Source organism: Talpa occidentalis, unplaced genomic scaffold, assembly GCF_014898055.3.
Source record: "Talpa occidentalis isolate TD23 unplaced genomic scaffold, MPIMG_talOcc4v2.1 talOcc4.5, whole genome shotgun sequence".
Lineage (NCBI taxonomy): Eukaryota > Metazoa > Chordata > Mammalia > Eulipotyphla > Talpidae > Talpa > Talpa occidentalis.
Window position 1 is genome coordinate 48,489,485 of NW_023604861.1, and position 26,601 is coordinate 48,516,085.

At 42.9% G+C, this 26,601-nt stretch overlaps 1 protein-coding gene across 2 annotated transcripts in view; it reads right to left on the reverse strand.

Moving 5' to 3' along the window:
• Positions 1-26,601, reverse strand: part of KATNAL1 (katanin catalytic subunit A1 like 1) — a 201,852-nt gene that overhangs the window by 132,915 nt on the left and 42,336 nt on the right. The window contains exon 2 of one of the 2 annotated variants that reach the window (XM_054701786.1): positions 22,772-22,859. The exons of the other annotated variant lie outside the window; for it this stretch is intronic. The gene's annotated coding sequence lies outside the window, so the exon portion shown is untranslated. The remainder of the gene's footprint in view (positions 1-22,771; positions 22,860-26,601) is intronic. 2 annotated transcript variants of the gene reach the window in all.

Here is a 26,601-nt window from a genome sequence, read left to right on the forward strand (position 1 = left end):
ATAAAGATGTTCTTATGTTTCTACATAATCATTAAAATTACTAATTCAACAACTGCATAAAATTCCATCAAGTTGATAAACCTCAATTTCTTAAACTAATTCTCATATGTTAAATTGTTTATGTTTCCATAATATACATTATATTACACATAAAATTTTCTCCATGTATATACCCATTTTCCTTTCACTGGGATTGTTCTTTAGGTTTTAAATTCCCAAATGTATAATTAGAATACAAAAAGTGTTTGCATATTTCATGTCTGACCATCTTTCTTACACTCTGAGTACATACATAAGAGTGTCAACATTCTTCTCCTTCTCTTCTAAACATAATCTGGGAGAGACCAATTTAATTCACCGCTTCATTTGCCTCACAATGGATTAGGTATCAGGTTATAGTGAACTTGGTCACACACAAGCTGCTGCCAATTTCTGAATGTAAGCTAGACTTGCTCAAAAATCCTGTGTAACCCATTCAAATACCAGGCCAGAAAGATAAGAAATAATTATTCAGTGCTGGCAAGACTGTGAGGAAATACACATGCTAATAAATTTAATTGTGTATGAACTGTTATAATCTCTCTGGAAGGCAATTTGGCAATATGTAGGAAAAGCTCTAAAAAATTATAAGTGCTTTAATCCAACCATCTACTTTAATAATTTATCCTGAAAGAGAAAGTTGGGAATAGGTACAAATATTTAGCTATGAGCATATTCTTTATAACATTTCTTATAATAGCAAAAATGGAAACAAGTTTACATCCAACAAAAAGAATTGGCTTTTAAAAATGGACACACCTGTATAATGGAGTACAATGCAGCCATTTAAATTATAATTGTATATGACATACTGTTAAAGACATAAACACAAACCCAAAATATAGTTAATAAAAAAAAAAATGCCAGAAAACTTCTTTACAGTACCTATTTGTGTGATATACAAATAGAGATAAAACAAATTATAAATATGTTCCAGTTGTTAATAATATTTATATCTGCATAGAGGAATTATAGTATTAAATGGTTTTGCCTTTTTATCTTTTCATATCTCAGATATCATTACTTTGCAATAAGAAATAAACACTTAAAATTTATTTTGACTTATTTATACCAGTTCCTAAAGCCTGCATGTGCACAACAATATTTTCTTTACCCAGCTGGGATGAGGACAAGAACCATCTGCACCATCAATAGATTCTACATGTGCTCTGTCACCATGCATCCAAATGACAAGGGTATAGGCAAGGGACTGCAAATGTATAACAAGAAATACATAGAAATCTCTCTTTAAAAAAAAAAAACAACCCTCTCACGGACTGCTTTTCCTTGTATTAAAATAAAACAAAAGGCAATCCAGTAAAAAAAAGAGCTTATCAATGCCACATCCAACTATAAGTAACAGACACTATACGGTTAATTTCATTGCATTATGCTTTACTTTACGAAAAACTTTGTGACTTCCTAGCCAGCAGTTTCTTTTTTTATTTTTTAAGATTTGTTTTTTATGCACATTAAGCTGGGGTACAGGCCAGAGGTATGGAGGTGAGAGAATTCACCAGAGACAGAGTGGGGAACAGAACAGGCAGATTGACCAAAGTACACTGCTGAGGGGAGCAGCAGGTGAGACAGGAGAGGTCTGCTGCGCCATGTGGGTTTCTCCCTGGTCAGCTGGGGATTGAACTCGTGCTGCAGAGGCTGCGGATTGCTTCATAGTGCAGTGCTTAACCCCTTGTGCTACCAGGGAGGGCCTAGCCAGCAATTTCAAGGAAATTTTTACAAATTTACTTTGTTCAGACGCCGATATAAGTACATCAGGAAGACTTGTTCCTTCTGTATAATGTGAGTGCCTCTCTCCTTGATTTGCCCTGAGTCTTGCTCTGGCTATAACCCTAAAGAGGCACAAATGTCGTTTATTACTCAGCTACACAAAGGTGAAGGAGATAAGAGCCCTTGAGACCTTATGTGGGGTTATAAACCCTCATGCCCAGAGGTCTCCCTGGTGGCAGAAGGGGTTAAGCTGTAGCACTATGAAGCAATCTGCAGTCACTGCAGCATGAGTTCGATCCCCGGCCAGGGAGGTGACCCACGTGGCACAGCAGACCTCTCCTGTCTCACCCACTGCTCCCCTCAGCAGTGTATTTCAGTACATCCACTTCTTCTGCTCCCCGTTCTGTCTCTGGCGAATCCTCGCATAGCTCCCCGCTCCCCATCTCTGGCCTGTACCCCAGTTCTTGTATGCATAAATAAATAAATCTTAAAAAAAAAAAAAAGATCGTGGATTTTAAAATAAATAAATAAAAATAAAGCCTCATGCCCAAGCACAGAGGCCTCATGCCCAAGCACAGAGGCCTCACAGCCCCTCCAACCTGAGCTCTTGGCCTTTGCACTGCAGGCCTAACCTCTGCCTGAACTTCTACCAGTTTCTGCCCCAGGCCTGGCTCTATGAGTCGCTGCCTCTGTGACTTCCTCTTTACACCCTTTCTCTTCCTTTTCCTCTATTCATTTTTTACATTATCACAGCAAGAATGACTGACAGTCTCCATATGTTCTCCCCTAAGTTCTGGAAGATACTCAAAGGTATCAAGTGAAGTGAAGAGTGGAATTTTAAGAAGATTTATTGTTGCTCTTTTTGTAGTCTTCTAGTGACTTGACTACAAGATTGTTTTATACCTTTAGGGCTTACAGCACACTATTTACTAGACTTGTTAATAAATGAATGGATGAATGAAGCGTTGAAAAAAGATAAATTTAAGCCTACGAGCTCTGTTTGGAAAATAAAAAGTCAACATCTGAAAAAAAATTTCTAGCCTGGGAACTGCCACCTAGGGACCCACAGCTGAGGCCAGCCATGCATCGTGTTGCTTGTGCTATCAGTCCCATCGTGTCCTCCTATCTTTTGAGCTCAGAAAGTCAAACAATGCCTGTGAGGTCTAAGAGGTCTACATGATCACAACATGCTGTGTTTGCATTGGGAATCGTGAACCAAGTAGCAAGAGATGGAGTGGAATCTTAAGGATGAGAGATACAGATATGCTTAGAAATGAAAAGAAAGTTGTATAATGGGGAAGCTTTGCCTGTTTGACATCGACTGGGCTATTCTGGGGGGTGTAATGTCAAACTCTCCTATCCTGCTAAATATGGTACCACGTAGCAGGAGAGCATGGTGTATAAACATCACCTTGTCCTGCATTGCGTGACAGTGTTTCCATCAATAATGAGCCACATCCAACTTTGATCCCTATAGGCTATGCCTATAGCCTACATGTGTGGGAAGCGATCCTCTCCAGGTTGTGTAAGTACACTCTATGGCACTGGCACAATGCAATCACCTAACTTCATGTTTCTCAGACTTCTATCCCTGTTGTTAAGAAAGACAAGACTGTATTGGTCAGGACTGTGTTAGTGGCCAAGTGACAAAAGCTGAACTCAAACTGGTAACAGCTTAGATAAGGAAGGCAGAGGCTCAGAGGCAACAATGTGACTCACCCTGGTCTCTGCTTTACTCTCTAGGTATGGGTTTCATTTTCTCCTTCTACAGAGAGCTTTCTTCACAAAACAGCAGGTGGGAATACACCTCACTGGATTCACAGTTGAACGACTGTTACCAGTGGAATAGTTCTTCTGCTGGGTCCAGCTTAGGACAGTCCTGGGTTAGGATTCTGTTGGGTGACAGGTCCACCTCTACACTAATCACCACAGACAAGAGGCCAGCTCTGTTTGCTGAGACTCCCTAAGCTTCATTTTCCTCATCCATGAAACAAGAATAATATTAATATGAAGCATAGATGGTGTTGTGAAAATTAAAATAATTGAAATGGGATAGCTCATAGAAAGTACTAAATTCTGTACCTGGCACATAGTAAATGTTCAAATAATCTACTGTCAATATTGGTAATTATTAGTTCTTGGTCATCTGCTCAACATGAAGTTTCAATCATAATATTGGTCTTCTTTTTGTTCAAAAAGTACATCCTTCTGCTCTTTTCAACATTCTCATATTCCTATAGCCTGACCTGCTATTGAATAATGTACATAAAATACTGTAAAAATCATACATGTAAGGTGTTGAAGGGTCAGCGAAGATCAAAACCAGTATCAGACAATTCAGGACTTAAAAGAACTCCTTGATATTTCTGATAATAAAATTTCATTCCTGCCTGACTAGAAACAGAAAATAGAAATTAATGTATAATATCTTCTGGTCATAACAGATAGCATACTAGATGTGCAGGCAGACAAGCTAATCTCAGCTACTGTGACTTACTTTAAGTCTCTATTTCTTCCATCTGTAAAATGGGGATAATAATATGCCCCTTCTACTCCCACACTGGGTGTGGTGAGGCTTAATGAGGCACCGTTGATAAAATGCTTTGAGCTCAGCTAATGAAAGGCTCTGTGCAGGAACTCAACGTTATTATACAGACCCTTCATGGTCATGAGCATTTGGAGTACCAAGCTAGTTGGCACTACTTCAGAGAATTGCTAAAAAGCACAGATACACTAAATGATCTTCTTAAAAACTAAGATTAAATCAGAATAGAAAGGTTGGCCCAATTATCACCTTGTCCTAGTAAGACCTCATGCCCAATTGTGTTGACCTCACTTTCCTCTGAGTACTACCTGCCGGTACTAATGACTCACCCCTACCTCATTTTATTTTAACGCCTATACTTACCCCTAAAATCAAGCATTATCTCATGCCACTGAGGTGTCATCCCTTCTTCACCACAGTTTGAGTTATAGCTAGATAATGGAAAGCTTCAATAGGTTACAATTGTGTTAACAATATGAATTATGTGTCCATTATATTTCAATAAAACTGGGGTGGGGGAGACTGAATATACAAGGAAAGGTACTTGTATGCTATAGAGCAGCAAGCTAAAAAAGAATTTTTCAATAATGTACTGAACTGACAATTAAATCATTAAGAAGGCATTAACCCAGTGTTATGGTAGGACAGCTGAACTGGCTTATGAGAACTGATTGTTAAATTTAGGTGTTTTGCAAGCTGGTTGATAAATACAGTTATTTTAAAAGATAATGAATTTCTAAACCTATCACTTCATAATAACTTTACAATTACATATCCTTTTGAGGTTATTTATATTTTTATATCTATCATATCTGATTGGTGAAAATAATATATAATGATGTTCTATTTTGTATTTCTTCCCAACTGCATGTTCAATGATATCCTTTTGTAGCTTGAAATTAACAACAGCAGGAATATTTATACCACAGAAATTAGACTGCTACAAATCAGGCTATCCCCTTCCTCAAGATCCAGCAATCATGTATTTACTAATGCACCACTGTCTAGACCCATAAGGACAAAATAAGAACAGGAACAGAGACAACAGCAAACAGATATCAGTAGTATTCTGGAAACTAAAAGACCAGATGAATGAGAGAAAATTAATTTGGCAAAGAAGATCAAGCCAAAACCTAAGCCCACAGGGAAGGAAGCTTGCAAACAGCAGACCAGCTATACCACAGAACCTTAGAAACAGAAATTATTTCCCTCTATGTAGAACATGGTCCAAGTGTGTTGGAAAAAAATGTGTTGAACATCTGTGCAAGGAGCAACGAGATTCCCCACTCTTCTTGCCACACTCTTTAACACCTGTGCAGCCAGGCTATGGCCCCTCCCAGCCCTGGGAGAAAAGGGTGAATCAGAGATCATTTGGACAGTAGACATAACTGAGAGCTGGTATGTGACACATTAGTGAAACAGGAGTTTTTTAATAATTAAATTCATTTATTTATTTTCTTATATTGTTGTTAATTTTGGGACAGTATTTGATTTCTCCCCTCAGGTGTTCTCCCACCACCATAGCACCTGTGAAGTGTCACCACAGTCCCTGTGCTCTTCCTGCCCGTTTTGACCCCTCTCTTTCTCCCTTCCCCTGCTGGATGCCTCAGATCTATGGTCCCTGTAGGGTAAGGAAAAATGTCAGGCTTCTCTGCCCTCCCGCCATCAGGATAGATGATGGATCCTTGCAGTCCTGAATGCATGCCTGATGGTGGGCACCTGGAGTAAGGTGTGGGCATAGGTAGATGGGATCTACCTGGACTAAGACTGGGCTTTTAAGGGCAGTGTCACGGGGACGCCAGCAGAAGCCAAAAGAGAAGAAAGAAGTAGAAGAAGCCGACAGAAGGTTGGAGAGCCCAGAGTGAAGACCTGCTGGGGGCTGGGAGGCCTCCCAGCCTCCCGGCCCCCCCAGCACCCCTGCCTGCCATGTTCCTGGTAATCCCAATAAAAACCTGCAAAACCACTGAGGATTCTGACTCCTCCTTTACCCGGTCTGCATGGGATCAGAAAACCTGCCCTGTGTCCAGTCCTGACCCTACAGTCCCCTTGCAAGTTTTGTCTTTTTCCTGACCCTTTATTTTCTCTATATTCCATCTCTTTCCTTCTGATTTAGTATGCTTAGCATAATCCCTTCCTGTTCCATGCATGTTGCCAAAAAATGGCATGAATTTATCTTTTTGGATCTCTGACTAGTATTCTATTGTGTATATATACCACATCTTCTTTGTTTTTAATTTTTTAATTTTATATATTTTTACATCAGTTTTCATTTTTGCACAATGTATGCATTCTCATCTTGGTTATAGTCCCCATACAATTCCCACCACTCTTGTTTTGATCCTACTCCCTTTCCCCCCACCCCACCCCAACATAGTGTGTCTCTGGTTTATAGTTTCTTGTTGATTTTGATTTTTACTTTATTATAATTAGTCTTTTTTTTTTCCCAGTCCCTTATTTATGTTTTCTAAATTCCTGCTATGAGTAAGACCATCCGGTATTTTTCTTTTTCTTTCTGGCTTATTTCACTGAGCATGATCCTTTCCAGCTCCATCCTTGTTGCTGCAAATGGCATGAGTTTATCTTTTTTGATTGCTAAGTAATATTCCATGGTGTATATGCACCACGTCTTCTTGATCCAGTCATCTATTTTTGGGCATTTGGGTTGTTTCCAAAGCTTACCTATTATAAATAGTGCCGCTATAAACATAGGGGTGCAGGTGCCCTTTTGAATTAATGTTTCTGAGTCCTTTGGGTAAATAGTTAGGAGTGGAGTTGCTGGATCATATGGAAGCTCCATCTTTAGCAGACTGAGGAATCTCCACACAGCTCTCCATAGTGTATACCACATCTTCTTGATCCATTCATCTGTTTTGAGCATTTAGGTTATTTCCCTATCTTAGTTATTGTAAATAGTGCTGCAATAAGCATGAGTTCAGGTTTCTTTTCACAATAGTGTTTTCTGTGTTCTTTACATAGATTCCCAGAAGTGGAAATGCTAGATCATATGGTAGATGCATTTTTAGTGTTTTGAGGAACCAGCTTTCCATAGTGGCGGGACCAGTTTACATTCCCACCAGCAATGTAAGAGGAAAATAAGCAATTAAATGACTGTCTGCAGTTTGGATTATAAGATCCCACAGTCCCCTACCCCTCTTGTCTCCTAGAATGTTGGCAAGGAGACTTATAGTCACAGGCAAAAGATCACATCTTTCATCTATAGGGACAATGACTAGTTCAAGAGAAAAGACTTACAGAGACTGACTCCACATGAAACATCTAATTGCTACAGAATCATTGACACGGAGCTCACTGGTCAGCAAGCATTGCCCATGCACATGTCACTTTAGCGCCAGCTGTAAATCACCAGATATTACATGAAATTCTCAACATAAAGTTATTTGCAAAGTTGATTTTATATCCAGAAAAATTATTAAGTGCAAGAGTAGAATATAGATGCTTATGAGGTCTCCAAATATTTAGCTGCTATGAGCCCTTTCTCAGGAAGTTACTGGAGGATGTATTCCAACAGAACAAAGAATTAACCAAGAAAGAAGTTAGGATATCTCGGAAACAGAGGCACCAACACAGGCAAGAAGGAAAGAGAATTCCTGGCCTGCCACTGAGAGGAACCTCTGAGATGAGTGGCCAAGAAAGAGTTTGGAACAGGAAACAACTCCAGGAGGATGTGCCCAAATGCAACTGCAACATTAGCAACATAATCATCACATTGAGGAAAGCTTGGGGATGAATTACTCATAAATCCCCCCCTAAAAGTACACAAATAGACAAAGCAATTAACTCCAGGGGTAGGGGGGAAAAGAGGCACAAAAGCAGAAATGTAATTATAGCACACACTGAACAATATTTACATAGTCAACACAAATCCTGATTGAATTAATGAGAACTTGTGACATCCCATAATTAATAAATATTCTAAAATGCACATATTTCACACATTTTCATATCTTAAAAATCAGGCTGCATCTTATAGCCAACATGGTAAGATAGTACTGAGCACTTTTGTCCTTTGGAGTGACTCATAATAAAGGTGCATCTTCTAATGGATGGCATCTAAGACAGGAAGAAATATAGGGACTCTGCTGGGAAGTGAGAGAGAAGTGTGAAGACCTATATTTGTGAGAAGGAAGTCAGTCAATGATTTCTAAACTTAACAATGTCAAACACAGCTTTATCAGCTTATTTTTTTGACTGATTGTTCCAAATGCCCAGGGTACAACAAAAATCACAGGTAGCAGTTGGCTTTGGGCAGCAGCAATAACTAGAGGCAAGACTGGGTAGAATTGGGGGATACTACTGGGTTCTGACTTTTTTTCAATAAGCCCCATAAACAGATAAAATTTTACACTATAAACACATACTAGAAGTACAAATAATACATACAGAAATAAAAATAATAAAATGAAGTATTCCATTTCAAGCTTTGTCAGAAGTTTTCAGGCTGTGAAAATCACAAGGGATCTTAATGGTCTCCTCTTGCAGGAGAATATATCTAACTGGTCCCTTCGGTGCTCCGGATGGTCTGAGCAGTGAAGCCCTCAGGCCACTTGAATGTTATTTCTCTGGCTACCTCTTGCCTCCCATCTCAGGAAACCCCGCTGCCTGATTTTTCACTCTCAGGAGATAACAGAGCTGGCCTTGGGGGGAAGTGGAAACCGCAGTGCACATGACACATTTTTCAAATGCTCATGTTAGCTAGAACCCTGGAGAATGAGAAAGGAAGAGGGCGGTTTGGCAGGTGTGGAGGCCCTTTCCCCGCAGACATCTGTCAGTGGTTCTGGAAGCCCAGCCCGCCCTCTCCCCCTTCGCAGAGGAAGTGCCCTGGATTCCTGATGAGATGAGGCATCCCTTCCACCAGTGTGCTCCAGCTGCTCGTCATCCTGGAAGGAGAGGGTGAGAAAGTGAGAGGAAGATTCCTCCTGCTAAAGCAAGAGCTGCTTGCTCCTGGGCTGTCAGACTATGCGTGAGAGAGTCTGCAGGCAAGGAGGCACTGCCTGACTGCCTGGGGGAGGACAAACATGTGCAGTCCTGCTGGGTGAGGCCAAAGATGCTAGCTGTGATTTGGAAAACCACTTAGAGAGTACGAGGCAATCAGAGAGGCCACCAGGACAGCCAGTTCTCAGCCCCACCAGGACCATATTCAGCTGTTGTGAAATGCTGCAGGCAGACCAAGAGCCAAACCGTGTGGCACGTAGAAACTCTGCTATACTAGTTGGTAAACAGCCACAGGCTCAGTCCCTCCCCTGGACCCCCACACCTCCCCCAACCCATCCTGCAACCAAAGAGGGAACATATGGCCCAGCAGGGGGCCTCCAGGAGCTAGCTCCAGAGGCCCCACTGGCGTGAGCTCTGATTGGTCAGGCCCACTTGTGAAATATTTTAAATATCACTCTGCAACTGGATCTTTCAGTCGGAGGCCAGTAAGGCGATTTCCTGCAAAAAAAAAAAAAAAAAAACCCTCCACCTTCCTCTCCCCACCAACTTTTCTCTCTTAGCCCAGTGTATGCCAGTTTAGAAGGCCAGGAAGTGTCTTTCCTAGCAAAATGTCTTCAGTGTGCAAGAAAAGTCCTACTCTCATTCCCTGGGGGACCCCAGTGCTCCAGACTTCAAGGAAATTTCCCTATGTGCTTCTTCCTTCTGCTTCCTTACTTTATCTGTGTGAAATTAGGTTAAAATGGTCAGGGAGAGCATTCTCAGAGGGGAAAAGAACGTTTCAGAACGTGAAACTGCAGCTTCAGGTTCATGCACATACTGGCAGGAAAGGTACATTCAGGACCAGGTGATATGCAGAGTCCCAGCCACTGGAGGCCTCCTGGAGAAACCCATTCTTCCATCCTGGCTGCCAAAACCCCCTTTCTCTTCCTTTCTACCTTTCTCAGCTGTCACTTGGGTCCCCAGCCACTGCAGAGAGGGGTCCTCTGGGCCCTTGTAGGGCCAGGCTTAAGGAGCTCTCTAAGGACATTATGGGATCCTCCTACACAGCCCTAGGGAGAGCTCTGTTCTCTCTCCAAGTAGAAAATTGAACTGATCTCTGACCCAGTGGTGCAAGCAGGCCGCAGTCTTGCCAGTAGAGTCAAAAAGAGGCCCTCCCTCTCCTGGCTCAGTGAGAGACAGGCAGTCACCCCACAAATGGCCTTTGACTATCTCAGATGTGCTTTGTGATCTGGAGAATAGGTTCGTTCATTTCATCTATCTCTACAGAAAACAGTCTTGATTTTTCAAATTCTAAGACTTGGAACACTTTAGCAGATGGTCTTTTTTGCCTTTGTTTTGTTTGGTTGGGTTTTGTTTGTTTTATATGAAAACAAAGGCAGGCTACAGAGTGGAAGAGTTCACCCAGCAAAGACTCAGACCAGAGTAATTCCTTCATCTACTGGCTGAGGCCATTTTCTCTTGAAATGAGAGAAATAGTTGGGGCTTGCCTACCTCAGAAGGGTGTGGTCAGTAGCAAATTTAATCCAGTTTACAAAATGCCTTAAAAATTATAAAGTAGCCATGTGAATTAAAGAGATAATAGTTCTCTCTCTCTCTCTCTCCAACCTAAGTGGCCGGTGTGGGAACATTCACATAGTCCAGTCAGAGCCCAGCACACCCTAGCAAAGCCTGCCTCTGTCTACTCAGCTCAGTTGCCTCCTGTCCTCCCTACACATACCCCCTTCCTCCTCTCCCCAGACACCTAGAGCCACTATGTTCCCACCAGTTGCTTAGAATACGGGCCCCCTCAGAGGGTATATGGGCCTCAGTGATTCAAACACACCCACAGGTCTGCTTCGACACAGCTCAAGGGTCTGGGTCTGGGGGCAGGAGACCAGATGGCCAGCAACAGAACTGGTTTAAGGAGGTGGGATTGTTTAACCTGGAGAAGAGGAACCCTGTTTAAGGACCCATGGTAAACATCTTCAAATGTACGCTGCTGTAGAAAAAACATGAGGAGGTAGAAACCAGGTAGGTCCATTACTAGGATTGAAGAGTTCAGGTTGTTTTAACCTTCCTAGCCATTTTTAGTGTACAATTCAGAAGCATTGAGTATATTCACACTGTTGTACAGCAGATCTCTAGAACACTTTCATCTTGTAAAACCAAGTACTAGTTTAACACAAAATTCTCCCCCACCCCCTACCCCCAACCCAGTCCTTGACAACCTTTTTTTTTTTTTTTTACTTTCTGCTCCTATGATTTTGGCTATTTTAAATACTTCAAGTGGAATTATACAGTATTTGTCCTTTAGTGACTGACTTATTTCAGTTGCCATAATATCCTTGCAGTTCATTCATATTATAGCTTGTGACAGAATGTTCTTTCTATTCAAAAGCTATAAAATATTTCATTGTATGTATAAACCACATTTTCTCTATCTATTGATTGACATTTTGTTTGCTTCCACCTTTTAGTTGTTGTGACTAATTCTGTTATGAACATGGGTGTAAAAATATCTCTTTGATATACTGCTTTCAATTCTTTTGACTATAGACCCAGAAGTGAGGTGGCCAGGTCGGATGATAATTCTATTTTTAAATTTTCAAGGAACCTCCATGCTGTTTTCCATAATGGCTATACCATCTTACTTCACCACCAAGAGTGCCCAAAAGTTATGTTTTCTCTACATTTTTTCTTGTTCTTTTGATAGTGACCATCATAATGGGTGTAAGGTGGTATTTCATTGTGACTTTGATTTGCATTTCTCTGATGATTAGTGATGTTGAGCATTTTCTCATAGGCTTGCTAGCCATCTGTATGTCCTCCAAAGAGAAGTATCTATTCAAGTTCTTTGCCCATTTTAAAATGGTTACTTTTTTGTGTGGTTGATTTATATTCCTATATATTCTGAAAATTAATCTCTTGTCAGATATATTATTTCTTAGGCTGCCTTTTCACTATTTTGATTGTTTCCTTTGATGCACAAAAGTTTTTAAGTTTAATGTAATTTCATTTGTCTATTTTTGTTTTTGTTGTCTGAGGGTAGATTTTTATAGTTTTTTAAGTACTACATACACAAGCAAAAAAATTCAAAAGGAAAAATAAAAAAAGAGATATATGCATATACATACATGTTCATATACATATAAAATTCCCCCATCCATGCCTGATACCAGTCTCATACTTTCCTTCCCCAGAGGCAAGCAGTTATCAGTATCTTTGCAGAAAAAAACATAAGCTGACAGGTATGTGAATCCTTCTTTTCATTCATTATTATTGAATCACTCTCATTTTACTGCAAATCAACAGGAATTAGAGATGACCAGGTTAGAAGGACTGATGTAAAGATTTTTCCTGATCAGTACATGGGAATGGTTTAGTGTTTTTTTTGTTGTTTTTTTTTAACAGCTGCCTGATATTCCATAACACAGATACTCTGTAGTTTGTTCAATCAGTCCCCTGGTTAAACATTTAAATTATGTCCAGGCCTTTGCCATGATGAATATCTCTATATACCTGTGTCTGTGCCCAGGGTGAATTGTTAAAAGTGGAATTGCTAGTCACAGGCTTAGTATATTTGGAATTTTGATAGATCTAGCCACTTATGTAGAATTCTCTACATAGTGGGTAGATTTTACTCCAAAGTAAGAAAAAAGTTTATTTTTTTAATTTTTGCATAGAAGAACCAGGGTATAGACCAGAGGTGTTAGGCGGTGAGAGGATTCACCAGAGACAGAGTGGGGAGCAGAACAGCTACTGAAATACAGCTAAGGGAAGCTGTGGTAGAGACAGGAGAGGTCTGCTGTGCCATATGTGGGTTAGCACCCTGGAGGTGATCGATAGCAATGATAGCACTGAGATTTAACCCCTAGGCCACCAGGGAGTTCCAGAAAGAAATCTAGTAGCCAAAACTACTCAGGGTGGTATGAACAAATTTAGGAGGCTATACCTGAAGAGATCAAGACCAGGTTACAAAATCAATTTGTCAAGAATGCCATTGGATATGGTCAAATATTATAAATTCATTGATCACAAAAGTCTCTTCCAACTCTGATATTCTAACTCTCTAAAAATGGATATAGCCTGAGACACCCAGCATATTTTTGTTGAATGTTGTTCAGCAATAAAGCAAGACATTCACTCAATTCACACTGAGCAGAGCGTAAAAATGAATGTTAACACACTGCAACCCAAAAGAGGCTCTTGAGTGAAGTAATGCTGTAAATTAAGGACTCACCCAGGGTATGCGTGTACCATGTGCCCTGGGGAAGTGGTTAGAAAGGACATTTGGAGAAACCTCTTCCTGTCGTCCCTATCCATCATCACTCTCATTGTATACATCTGGAACTCTACATAGAAAAAGTAGAATTCCACATAGCAGATGTGGTCAAACAGGGAGTATTTCATCAGGACGTCCTCAAGAGCAGGCACTGGCACATGGGTATGCTATAATCCTGTGTAAAGAGCATACTGATTGTACTCGCCAGTTAAAGAACTGAAGTTTCCTAGTAGTGAAATCCCCTGCAGTTGATTTTTGAAAGATCATTTCTGTGTATACTAAACTGAAACCTACTACCCTTTAAAATCTTCAGTTCCTTGTAGAGTCAGCAAATACAAAATTCTTCTACATGACAAACTTTCCGATATCTAAGAATAGTCATTAAATGCCCAGTGTGTTCTCTCTTTGGGGTTCAATCTTTTCAATTCTTTCAACTATTCTCATGGATGATGTTTTCCAGATGTTCACTGACTTAGTTGCTCTTTTTGGATACTTCCCAAACAGTCAAAGGCTGCTGACAGTGTGCTGCTCAGAAATGGGCCTGAGCTTAGCCAAGCTGGGGTAAGAGGGAATTATTTCCTTGTTTTACTGTGCTCATTTCTCCTAACCTAAAATAAGCATGCCAGAGATCCTTTGGTTTGGCCAGTAACACTTGCCTTTCCACTTTTGGGGGTAAAAGTACCCTGGTTTCCTACAAAGAATTACTCTTCCTACACTCTGAGAAATCATGAGGTTTTCCTTGCTCCCTCCCACGGGGAAGATGGTGGCACAAAGAACCCAATTTAGGCCTTTCTGACTCCAGTTCCTAGGGTTTTGAGCCTTGGGGAGAATGATGCAAATGAATACAGTGGAACTGGGCTATTCTGATGGAGTGGGGGAAGCACAGAGTCTCTATTCCTTTATATTAATGTCTGTTCTTCTTCCTGAGACCCAGCTCTTCAGCATCCCACAGCCAGTCCAAGCCTTCCCAGCAAGTCTCTTAGCTATTAATTTTGTCAGAGTCCATTTCAATTGCTTGCAACTGAAGAACCCAGAGACTATCAGATTGCTTTGTGCTGCCCCAAGCCCATCAGAGGCTCAGTGTACAGTGGACTCCCAAATCTGTTTCACAGCTTGTGATCTGTTTCTCCTCACAAACCTCTGACACCAAATGTATGGAGTTTTCCCCTACACAAACCAGCTCTCCAACCCTCCAGATACCAACTAGGTGTTCTATTCTGACACAAACTTCACAGAGTTAAAAACAACCTCTCAGGTTAAGGGCTGAGTCCCACCAAGCCGTCCCACTTCAAATGCCAATACAAGTACCAGGCCTCCTGCAATTCTCCCAGCCAGCAATAAAGTCCAGGTGAAGGGGGAGTGGATTCCCCAAAACTTCTTCCTCCAGTTCAATGAGTTGCTAGAACAGCTCACAGAACTCAGGGAAACCACCTTACTTCTAATACCGGTTTTTAATAAAGAAGATTTTAAAGGATATAAGTCAACAGTCAAATCAAGAGACGCATATAGGGCAAGGTAGTGGGGGAGGTGAAGCTTCCATGCCCTATCTAGTCAAGCCACCCTCCCAGTGTTATAGAGCAGCCCCGATATTGAACGGGTTTCTGGCTGTGGGTCCTCACCCGCGCGCTTAAAAGGGACTTAAGAATACTCCACTACAGGCACACACAAAAGGTTAATAAAAGGTTTATTTACAAGGGAAAAAGAAATAAGGAAAATGTACAACTCAGGGAGAAAATAGGGAAATAAAATCTTTAATGCGTCCTACCTGATCCGACGACCTGGAAACCCAAAGTCACTCTCAGAGATGGCCTGACTCTGCGAGCTGGCGGACAGCCAAAATGGGGATCCCCCAAAGCCCACGTGTCTGCCTTTTATATCAACCTGGCTGCTTAACCCCCCCCCTCAGGTCCCAGCTACCTTCCCTTTGGTGGTGATGGGATTTGGAGTTCCCAGTGTCTTTGGCTTTGGCCTGGGGTGGGGGTGGAGCCCACAAAGCCTGTATGGAATTAGCTTTAGGCCATCCCTTTCCCCCTAACAATTCCCCCCTTTCACTTTTTGCCACCATTTCCATGGTGATGAAGATCGAATATATGGAGGTTGGGATGCAGTCTCAGATGAACATTTTTTTCAGGTTCCAGTGTGAAAGAAAACCAGTCCCTCCAGGTATTTGTCCACTGTGGAAAGCAAAAAGTCCTCTGTTCCTGGAAAAACAGTTCATCAGTTCAAGCCAAAAAAAAACACCTGGGGTGGGGGTAGAATCCACAAAGCCTGTATAGAATTAGCTTTAGGACATCCTTTTCCCCCTAACACCAGGACCTCAGTATGTTCACCAACCTGGAAGTGCGCCCAATCCCACTTATGTTTAGGAATTTTTGTAAAGGTTTCATTATTTAAGTGTGTTGATTAAATCACTGACCATTATTAGCTGGCTCTCTAGTCTCTCCCCCATCAGGCCAGGATTGGTTGAAAGAGGCTTATTATGAATAACAAAAGATGATACTCTCTTACCTATCACTTAGGAAATCCAAAAGGCCTTAGAAGTCCTTGTGCCAGAAAGTGTGAGTGTGCAGACTGAAGAGCATCCCAGGACCCCCAAATCTGCACCCTCTAAAGGGATTCTGCCATCCACTACATAAAGTGTTTTTTAGTGTGGAAAAACGTTAATGGGCTTAGTAAGCATAGAGAAGACAAGACAAAGGTTTTCCAATAAAACGCCCAAAGTTATCCATCCCCTCATGGGTAAATGCCCAGCCCAACAGGGTTGGCCTAAGCAGGGCCACTGAGGTCTGAAATTTTGCCACAAGTCTAAGGTACCTTCTGGCATAAGAAAGGGCCAGGCAAGTCTGGGACAAAAGGAGCAAACTCAGAGCGCAAATCAATGGCTTTGTCAGCCTCCCCCAGTGTCTCTCACCCCATGTGTCTCTTTCAAATGTCCCTGCATGTCTTCACTCCATGTGTCTCCTTCTCTCTGTGTGTGTCCTCCAAGTCCTTTCCAAGTCGTCTTCTCCAAGTCTAGATGCTCAGCTGCTCTACCCTTCATTAGGTGGGGCAGGGAACACAGAACCCCCCTCTTTCTATGGCAATCCTTCTCCATAAAGAAGGATGAAACCCAAATACATATTTTTTATTTTATCTCACAGGTGCTGCCATTAAATTATGCATCTGTCTATTCTATACTTGGAAAGCTGACTTGGGACAAAAAGCACAATCTTTGAAGATCCTGGATCTCTCTTGTTTGTTCCCTTCTATTAGAAGATAACTGATTACCTGCTGATTTGGCTCTTATCATCAAGATCCATTCAATTCATTGGCAAAAATGTTAAGTAGCTAATTACAACTCATGTATATCAGCTACTTACCTTTAAAAGCATGAAATCAGCATACACAGAAGTTTTTGTGACTGGCCATTAAGTGATAGACCTGAGGTTCAAACCCATGTGTAGGTGCAGGATGGCCACAGAGCAGGATATCTAGGATCTGAACAGACAGGGTAAAGGAGACTGTTGGAGGCCTCGGTGGCTTTCTCAGGCTTTTATTGAGCATTACATGTAGTGAGGCAACCAGGTACACGGCAGGGTGGCAGGCGAGGGGCGGAGGAGGGTGTGTGTGCAGGAGGCCAGGAGGCCTCCAAGCCCCCAGCAAGTCTTCACTCTGGGCTTCTCTGGCCTCTTCTTTCTCCCCTTGGCTCTTTCCTGCCTCTTGGCCTGCTGCTTCTTCTCTGGGTAACTATCTCAAATACTCCTCCCATGGCCCACAGAAGTAAACAAGTCAGTTAGCAACAATGTAACAAGTGCAGTGCCCCATCTGGCTGGGCAATCCTAATGGTGGGAGGGCAGAAAAGCCTGGAAAAATCCTTTAGCCTACACCGTGTCTGTCAACCCTAAAGCCAAGGAGAAATAAGAGATTCCTTTAGGAGTCACAGACTCTAAGTCAGTTGGGGGAGAAGTTGTAGCTTCGTTGTTCCTGCAGACCCGGGAGGAAAGGAAGAAGCACACAGCACCATGCCAGGCTGCAAAGGCCCAGTCTCAGACCTCACGTGCTAATTAACCGAGCTTATACCTAGAACTTGAGTCACTGAGTGTTGAGATTTACGGCATCAGCTTTCCCAGGAGACAAAGAGGTGGTTGGGGAAGTCTCCTTCCACCCAGGCCTCCTCAGCATCCTAAGCACTGACATCAACACATTCCACCTCCATGGGTTGGCCTCTCCTGCCACCCTTGTTCCAATTCAGAGGTCACAAGAAAATCACCCCTGCTTTGTCGGGTGGCGGCTCACCCCACCTCCTCTCCCCAGTTCCCTGCCCTGCTCCAATAGAGACAGCTCTTAGGGTAGAGGATTAACAACAAGAAATCTGACATGCCCAGAAAAAAAGACAAACGTTGTGGGAAAATGGCAATTATATAAAGATAAATTTAGATGTCTCTTTTACTGAAGTTGTTTTTCTTTTTTCTCACCCAGATTTGGTAGCTTAAGATTCTAATTTTATAACCTTGGTCACTGGGAGAACCTCAATTGATTCCTGTCACTTTAAACAGCCCTTTATAGTCAAGCCTCTACAGTACATTTCCTCTTCTTTTCAACATATCACATTTCTTGGCAGAAATATCTAGCAAAAATCACCAAAAATTGTATAATGAGGATAAGATCAAAACTTCACACAACAGATTTCTCTTTTAGGTTACTTCTTCCTGTTCAATCTTTCCTTATTTTAACTTTATTATAGCAGCTAATGATGGCAAATTTGATTTCAGTATTGTCCCATCATCTTGTATTTGTTGCCAAAGGGCATTTGTTCTTTCCTCTGACTTTCAGGTTTCTGAATTGAAGGACCGTGTCTGTGTAAACACTCAGGAGCCTGCTGGTGCTCAGCACTTGGCACCTCCTACTTGAATTCGAAGCCTGAACTCCAGAGCGGCACTCCTGCTTTCCCTGGCTCCGTTTAACTTGGCTCGTCTCCGAGAGTTTCCATTTTAAAATGTATACGGTGCTCTTGATTCCAATGTAAAGGGTGTTTGTGATTGCCTTTAGGAGTAAAGATCAAGTTCAAAGCAAAAATACCACCAGACTCACTCCCCGTAGGAGCCACGTGAAGAATCTCCCTTCATAACCAAACCAGGCCAGGAGACCGAGTGGCCTGTGCCACATCCAGCTGAGTCACCACGTCGCTAAACCTTTTGCTTTTTCCCCAGAAAAATGCTTTCTCTTCTCTGTTCAGTGACTAACTCCATCACAAATGTGACCCAGTTTGTTTGGCAAGATGTGATTTTTAAAAACACACGCTGCTTTTACTGGTCACGACTCTCTCGCAGGCATTTAGCGACTCCCTCCCAGCACCAGTCTGGTCCTGCTGCTGAGCTGGATTGATGGCTTTCTCCCGGGTTGTTCCCTTCCAGCCCGCCCTCCTCTCCCGGCAAATCCATATTCCATTTGCTTTTCTGCAGCATTCGGATATCTCCAGAGCCTCCTTAAAATAGAGAGATAAACACTAATCTCCAAGGGAAGTTGACAGGCAGAGTCCAAGTGTTATAGGACAGGGAGAGGGGCAGCCCAAACCCCGCAAACCTGCCTATTCTAAGTGGGTTCTGCCATCCGTCGCATCTACACAAAACATAGGAGACTTTAATGGGAAGGAACTTTAATAAAACTAGGAAACAATACAGGAAAGGCAAAGAGTCTAGTTTCTAAATGAAGCATCCAGAGTTACCCGTCCCCTCGTGGGTAAAAGTCCATCCAAATGGGATTGGCCCAGAGCAAGGCCCCAAAGCCTGCCACAAGTCTAAAGCATCTTCCAGTGGGGACCCACAGAAAAGGGCCAGAAACAACCAGACAAGCCCGGAAGGAAAAGAGCAAAATCAACATCAAGATAAAAGCTGCCATGGTCACCTCCCCACGGGTCTCACCCATATCTGTGTCACCCAGTCCACAACCAAAAGACAAGCGCAGTTTCTTCACGTGTCTCTAGGCTCCATGCGCCTCCTCCAGGTCTCCTGGCTCCATCCCGCTTCCTTCCTTCCTCAGTCTCTTCTGCAGCTTCTCCTCTTCCTGCTCAGCTCCACCCTCCCTTGGGTGGGGCAGGGAACCTCCCCCTTTCCTGGGGACCACCCTGTTACACAAGGACTGGTACAGCTTAGTGATCTGCTCTGGAAGGCAGCTGGATGAAAGCACAGCAATGGCGGACAGGGCGCCGGCATGTGATCCCCTGCCAAGTACATTTGACTCCATGATCTTATTTAACATACAAGATCACCCGCAGAGCAGGTGTAAATGGTCCTTCTATTTTATAGATAGGAAACCAAGGCTCAAAGAAATGAAGTTGTCTACAGTAAGAGGGCCACGGTTTGAACCTGTCCTTGTGAAAACTGCAGTGTAATCTACACTTGATAAAACCTGCAGATCTTCAGTGTTGTTAAATGTATGTTGACAAAAGTACACACTGTGTAACTACCACCCACAAAGGATATAGAGCATTTCCATCACCCAGAAAGACCCCCTGTGCATTTTCCTGACTTTACATCTTAATTAGTTTGCTTCATTTTATGTCTCCTGATGCCAAACTCCAGATTCTGATCTTTTTCTATTACAAAATGTCATGTCTTAGAAATTCATACAATGGGCACCATCGATCCCACCTGACAGGAATCTACAGACAGAGGACTTTAGGAAGCCAGACCTTAGTCCCTCAGCTGGAAAAGTAGGTCAACTAGCAGAGTGGCCCTTGAGGCATGCAATTTGGGGAATGTTTGGAAAGCAATTCTAAAACTACACAAAGGCCCTTTCCTTAAAGGCCCATGTTGATGTGATCACTCAGGAGCCTGGTTGTGTTCAGGCACTTGTCACCTCCCACTTGAACTCCAGAAATGACCTTCCTGCAGGAAGTTAAGCTCATTGCTCTCTGGCCTCAACAGAGGGCTACTGAAGGAAGAATGTTGTGAAGTTCAAAAGAGAGGGCGTAGAATTCAGCTTTGAGATAAGAAGCAGCAGACTCTGGTACACATTTCTAGGACCTCCCCACCCACCTAGAGCGGCCACTTCAGTATCTAGAGCCACCAGCCACAGGCAACACCCTAAATTTCACGCTGGATATACTTCTATAGACTTTCCAGGCCCATCAAGCACCTGTCATCCGTAAACTCAGTGTTTTGCAACTGGAGGCCTCCATTTTACGAAAACAAAAGCAAAAGAAGTAATACCAATCCATTCAGTTACTTCCAAGGATATAGGTAAATGGAACTAAGTGCTGAGTCATTTAAGGTGAGGTTCCTCTCAGGCTTCCATTAATGAAAAGGCACCTGATACAATTAACCTTATCTGCTTATCTGCCCACAGTTTTAGGCTCAACTCTTTGTTCAGTGTAGTAGGTTAACTGGTTCCTCTTAGATCTTGTTTATATACAGTGGACTGCTGGTAAATGTTTAATAGCTGATTCTCTAGGTAAGAGGGAGAAAAAAAAAACTGATTTATAGCTTTTGCCAATTTCCGCCTGTCCCTGAGGGCGGGTTTGGAAGCCTACTTGTGTGACCGGCTCCAGCACAGTTCCCACCTACACTAATACTTTTAACTAATTTAGCGCAGCTTTCCCCGTACACAGACCCAAGAAGGGTGCCAGGGGGCAGCCGCCACAGGGCATGCCAGCCTGGGAAAAGACCCAGTGGTGAGTGATGTGTGGGTAGCCCGGTCCCTTCTGCTTCTCTGCCAGCATCTCCCTGAGTAGTCTTTTCTTCAAAAGTTGTATTGTACAGTCAGGAGTTTGCAAGGGACTCCTTCCTCTCCCGGATTGAAAATCTCCAAATAAACCTTCAAAATAGTTCTGAAGTGCAGATTAAACGTAAGCTGCCCTGAGGTGAATGTCCACAAATCCTCAATTCGGAGAATCCAAATGACCACCCTCCCGCTTTCTTTCAATTGCCTCAGTTCTAGCTAGGCTTTCACTGTATTTAGAATATCTCTAACCACGCAGCAAGCACATACGTGCAGACGTTTTCTGCTCCTGGAGGAGCATCTATGGATGTACAGAGAGGAAAGGAGTGGAAGGAAGAGTCCTAGGCCTTGACAGGAGCCTGGGGCAGCTGTTCAGGTTAATGCACATGGAGACTGCCACCCCGCCACCGTATTCCTCAGCGACACGGGTAGAAAGGATGCATGGAAATTTGCAGGTTCATAGAAGGATCTACATGATGGGAAGATTTTCCTTTTTTCTGAGCGAGTATTAGCCTAGTAGCAGGGCTTTTTGCTCTGCTGGCATTTACTGTGCCACGCTGTTCTCTTCCACCACTTTAATTAGCATTCACTCCTCATGTGTCCGCGTTCCTCCTCCCCCCAACCCCCCCAGAACTTGACCTGATTTTGCATGACCTTTCCCAATCTTTTCTCTGCTTCCTGTCCCAACTTGTCCTCACCCTTTGCAAGTTGCTCTGGGTTTTGTTTTCTGCTCTGCACATTTCTTGTGCAGGAGCGTTGGCATTCCATTTGTAAGCCTTCTGATTACTTTAGATATTTCACACAATTATCTAAGCTTCCTGTCTCTCTTGCTCAGCCCAGTCCCTTTCATGTCATACATTCATTAAATTCCTTTTATGTGCACTTTGCTGACTGCTATGGAAGGATTCAAAAGTACCTGAAGAGAGGTCCCTGCCCTCAGTGATTTTGTAATCTAAGAGAGAGGAGATAATAACGTCTAAACTGTACTGAGAGTTTCCTGTCTGACAGGCAGCTTCTTCCGTTACAAATAGACACTAATGTTATTCTCGTATTCTCGTTTCACTAGGCAATGCTGAGACTCAGAGAAGTTAAGTAACTTGCCAAGGTCACACAGCTGGTCTTTGGTGAAGGTAAATAAATTGGGTTTCTAACCCAAATGATTCCAAAATCTGACCCTTACCACTGTATGACACTCATGAGAATCCCAATAACCAGAATAGGAGGGTTGTGTGGAGGGCAAAAATGAAGCAGAATTGAGTTGGCAGTTTTTTAAGACAGCGATGAGAACCGAAGGTGCTTCACTGGGAACTGTCTTTGGGAAGTAGTGAGCTCCCTAGCAGCAGAGGTATAGAAACTGGAGCTATTTGTAATGTTCTGGGCAGGAGCCAGCCTCTGGAAGAGTCCTCTATACATCCTCCAGTCCTGATGACTGAAGCAAGTGGCCTGTGACCTCAGCTAAAAGACAAACTTCTTGTTCGTGTGGATCGAGTGGAGAAGGTGGTCAGAGTAGAAAGAAACCATTCCAGAGCTAGAACAAAGAGAGATACCTTCCACTGTCACTGGGTCTCCATGTCACAGATTTCTCCCATCACTTAGCTCAGGAATATATCCAGAAACGCAGCAGCTGCTTGACAGCTAAAAAAAACAGCAAATGTGATCATTTAAGCCACCGCTTCTCAATCTAGGCTTCAGAAGCAGCTGTGGGGAGGTGAGTTCCTACCGGTAAAATCAAGCAATTGGTGTTATTACCCAGTTTTCGGGGGGGTAGAATTTCACTAGCATTCAAACACAACTCAACCTCAATATATTCCATGGAAATGTTTCTCTTAAATTTTCCTAAAGCTTTGGCAACTGCTACGACTTGTCTGCCAGTGAACACTGATACAATAAAACAAATAAATGAGCATAGTTTTAAAAATTAGGGGAAAAACACAGAAATAACCAATTAAGCTTGGTGTGACAGCTTGTTTTTTTTTTTTTTTTTTTTCATGGACAGTTGGTGGTAATTTTAGATTGCATACATATTTTATAGAGTTGTACTTTCTGCCCGTGAAATTGTTCTTAGATCATTTAATAGAAACAAATATGTCAATATTTCATGGTATCCCACAAGGAGCACTATGGCTTCAGATACTCTCTCTCACCTTCATAATATTGCTGTGACTAAGTGATGATTCTGTAATTATTTTATTGCCAAGTGGATAAAAGTGTAGAAATTCTAAATGGTGGGATTCTACCTTTGTTAAACTGGTGGAAAGTGTTTTAAAGTGTTGGTGGAAACAGTTCAATTTAGGGCTACAAAAATACACAGACGCTCCCATGCCTTCTCTGTTAATCCAGCTTTCCCCCCAGCCGGGGTCCATCATCCAGTAAGGACATATCAAGATATATCAAAATGGACATCTCCTTGAACACAGCCACCAAGCCAGTGTCGAGTCCATCGCCTGAGAATCTCAGAGAATCACGGGAGGAGGAGGGCATGCACAGTTTGAAAAGGCTAGCAAGGGGTTTCCACCTCTTTACCTGCTTAAGAGCCTCTGTCTAACCCCCCAGTTACCAGGACCTTTAATGGTGCTTCATCAGTGGTTTAAAGGTTTCCATTTTAAAAAGTCCCTTGGCCAGCAGGAAGCTGTAACTCATGTCTCCTGCCAAACCCACCCTTCTCCCCAGCCCCGCAAAAGAACTGGCATCAGGACACAATGTCCCAAGCCCTGAGAGAGTCCTGCTTTGCTAAGTCCTCCTGTACAGCTAGTTGGGCCACAGCGCCTCTGCCCACTGGGCCCTGGTCTCTCCCAGTGGTGTGCAGCTACTCAACAACTAATGCTGCCCCAGCCTCCAGTGACCAGCATTGCCTAAGACCCATCTAATACGCTTCCTGCTCAGCCCACCCCTCCTCCAAGGTTGCTGCAACCCACTAGATGCAGTGTTAGTATTGATCTCTGAAACCCCCTCCCCCCCCACCCCGACCTTCTACCTAAGCTCCATCAGACACCTCACACATGAGATATTCAAGGCTGACCTCAGCATCTCCTGTTCTAACTCAGCTACTCTCCTCTAATTTCCACCTCAGTGAGTAGTAGTACCACCATCTACCCAGCCAATCGATCTAGAAACCTGGAAACATGTCACTGATTTCTCATTCTCTCTCCCTAACCTTTCACCATAACCATACCATTAAGTCCCATCTATTTTATTCACCTGAATTTCCTCTATTCACAATCCTATCTCGCGCACACATCATCCCATCTGATTCACTGCACAGGTCTCACTGGCTCAGCCTTCCCCCTCCATACTGCTGGCATAGGAATCTATAAAGCAGCTCATGTATGTAATGACACCGTCATTTTCAGACAACCAATAAAGCCCCAACTCCTTTATTTAGTATACCTGGCCCTACCTCCCCACTTTTATCCCCTACCTCACTTTGCCTAATATTTTAAGTCCCAACAAGACAAAACTGTTCATCTCTTGTCTGCCAATATCTGTATTACCTATACCTGCTCTTGCTCCCACCTCCTTTAGCCTTGAACATTGACATCTGGCAATTATCACCAGCCACCCCTGAACTCTCCCAGGCTTAGATGTACTGCCAGGAGTTCCCATGATCCCCAGTGCTTAGCTCTGGATTACCCTATTGATTTATCATGTCTGCTTATGTGTTTTTTCCTCATCCAGTGAATGTGAGCCCCTTGAGGGCAGGGACTGTGCTTTCTACAATCTTTCACTTGCTAGCCCTTAGAATAGAGCATGGCCAGTCTAAAAGCAGAAATATATTGAAGGTGAGGTCCAAAGCAAGCTTCAGTACAGGAATGTCGACATCTAGAACCTAAGAGGAAATACCAGAGTTGTGATGACCCCCAAATATGCACATGGCATCTTATCTGATGGGCATCAGTTTACTGTTAGAACATTCCCTACAACAGAGGCCTGGAGTGGAGAAGGAGTCACATGATTGCTGGGAGCATTCAACTTTAATAATCTCCCTTCTCAGCCTCCAAATGTAATGTAAATGGACCTGAGATACCAGCCAAGACCAACTCCTCATCCCAAGTTCTCTTTCCCAGGACAGGAAGTCACTTAAGTTTCTCTATCTACCTCCCTAGACACATGCGCACAGTGTTTCCTCCTTGCCACAGCCCTGCTCCCATTCAACTTCCCCCAGGTTCCCCCATGGTCTAAAGAGCCCACCACTGGTTTGACTTAATTCAGCAGGAGCCTGGTGGAATCTTCCTATCCACCCCCTATCAGGCTTGAACTAGTCCTTTGAGAAGTAAGCAGTACTTGGCTACTTCTTGTAGCCTCTTGGCTTAACATTGAGAGAAGAGAAAGAGGGTTTCTGACATGGAAAATCTGCTTTGTAACACCTTCTGGCATTTATTGGGTATCTATAAAGTGCATGGCATTCATCAACCATCTCATAAGAGAGTTTAATGTCATGATAAGAACATGGCCTGCATAGTAAAGCTTGAGTTCACATCCCAGGGCTACCACTTAGTATTTGTGCGACCTCAGATAAGTTACTATATGTACCTTTCTGTGCCTCAGCTTACCATTCTGTAAAATGTGTATGGTCGTAGTTGTATCTTCCTCATAGAATTATTCAAGTTGAGTTCATGAAAGGACAGTGCCTGGGATGTTGTAAGGGCTACACAAGTACTAGATGTCATTATTTATGTACATTATCTCATCGACTCCTCACAAACACCTCATCTTCCAGATGAGGAAATTGTGGTTTGAGACACAAACCAGACCAGGCCCAAGCATCGCCAGTATCCACATTCTCAGCCACAAAGGCCTGAATGCCTTCAGCTGTGAAGTTAGACTTCCATTCCCAAGGGTTAAATTGAGCAAGATGTTCTGCATCCTGGTATAGATATTGCTTGTCCTCTTACTAGGAAACATGCTCTGAGCTGACTCAAACATAGGAAATGTCTCAAACTAAAAAACAATTCTTTTGATTAAAACAAGAACAAACAAGGCTCATTAACATCTGACCAAGACAATCTATTATCAGGAAAATGATATGGTGGCAAAGCAAGGGCCCCCAAATTTTGACTCAGTCTTCTAAACAGGCACCTCATTATGTCCTGGGACTATCAGAGAACTGTGCACGCACTGGGAGCTTGACTACAGATGGGGCACCGGTGTCTTCAGCTGCCAAAGGTCGTCTGGCAGGAAGCATGTTGGTGTCTGGTGGTTTCTTGGACCACGTGGTATAACTGCCAGGTTATGGTTCTGCAGTTACAGCCCCCAGGGACCAGCAACAGACATCGGTTGCTGTAATGTAGGAAGGCTCAAGCCTTCTACAGGGAAAACTTGGGAAGGGAAAAGTTTACTTTAGTTCAGGTTTTGTGGTGGCAAACAGCCTGATAAACAG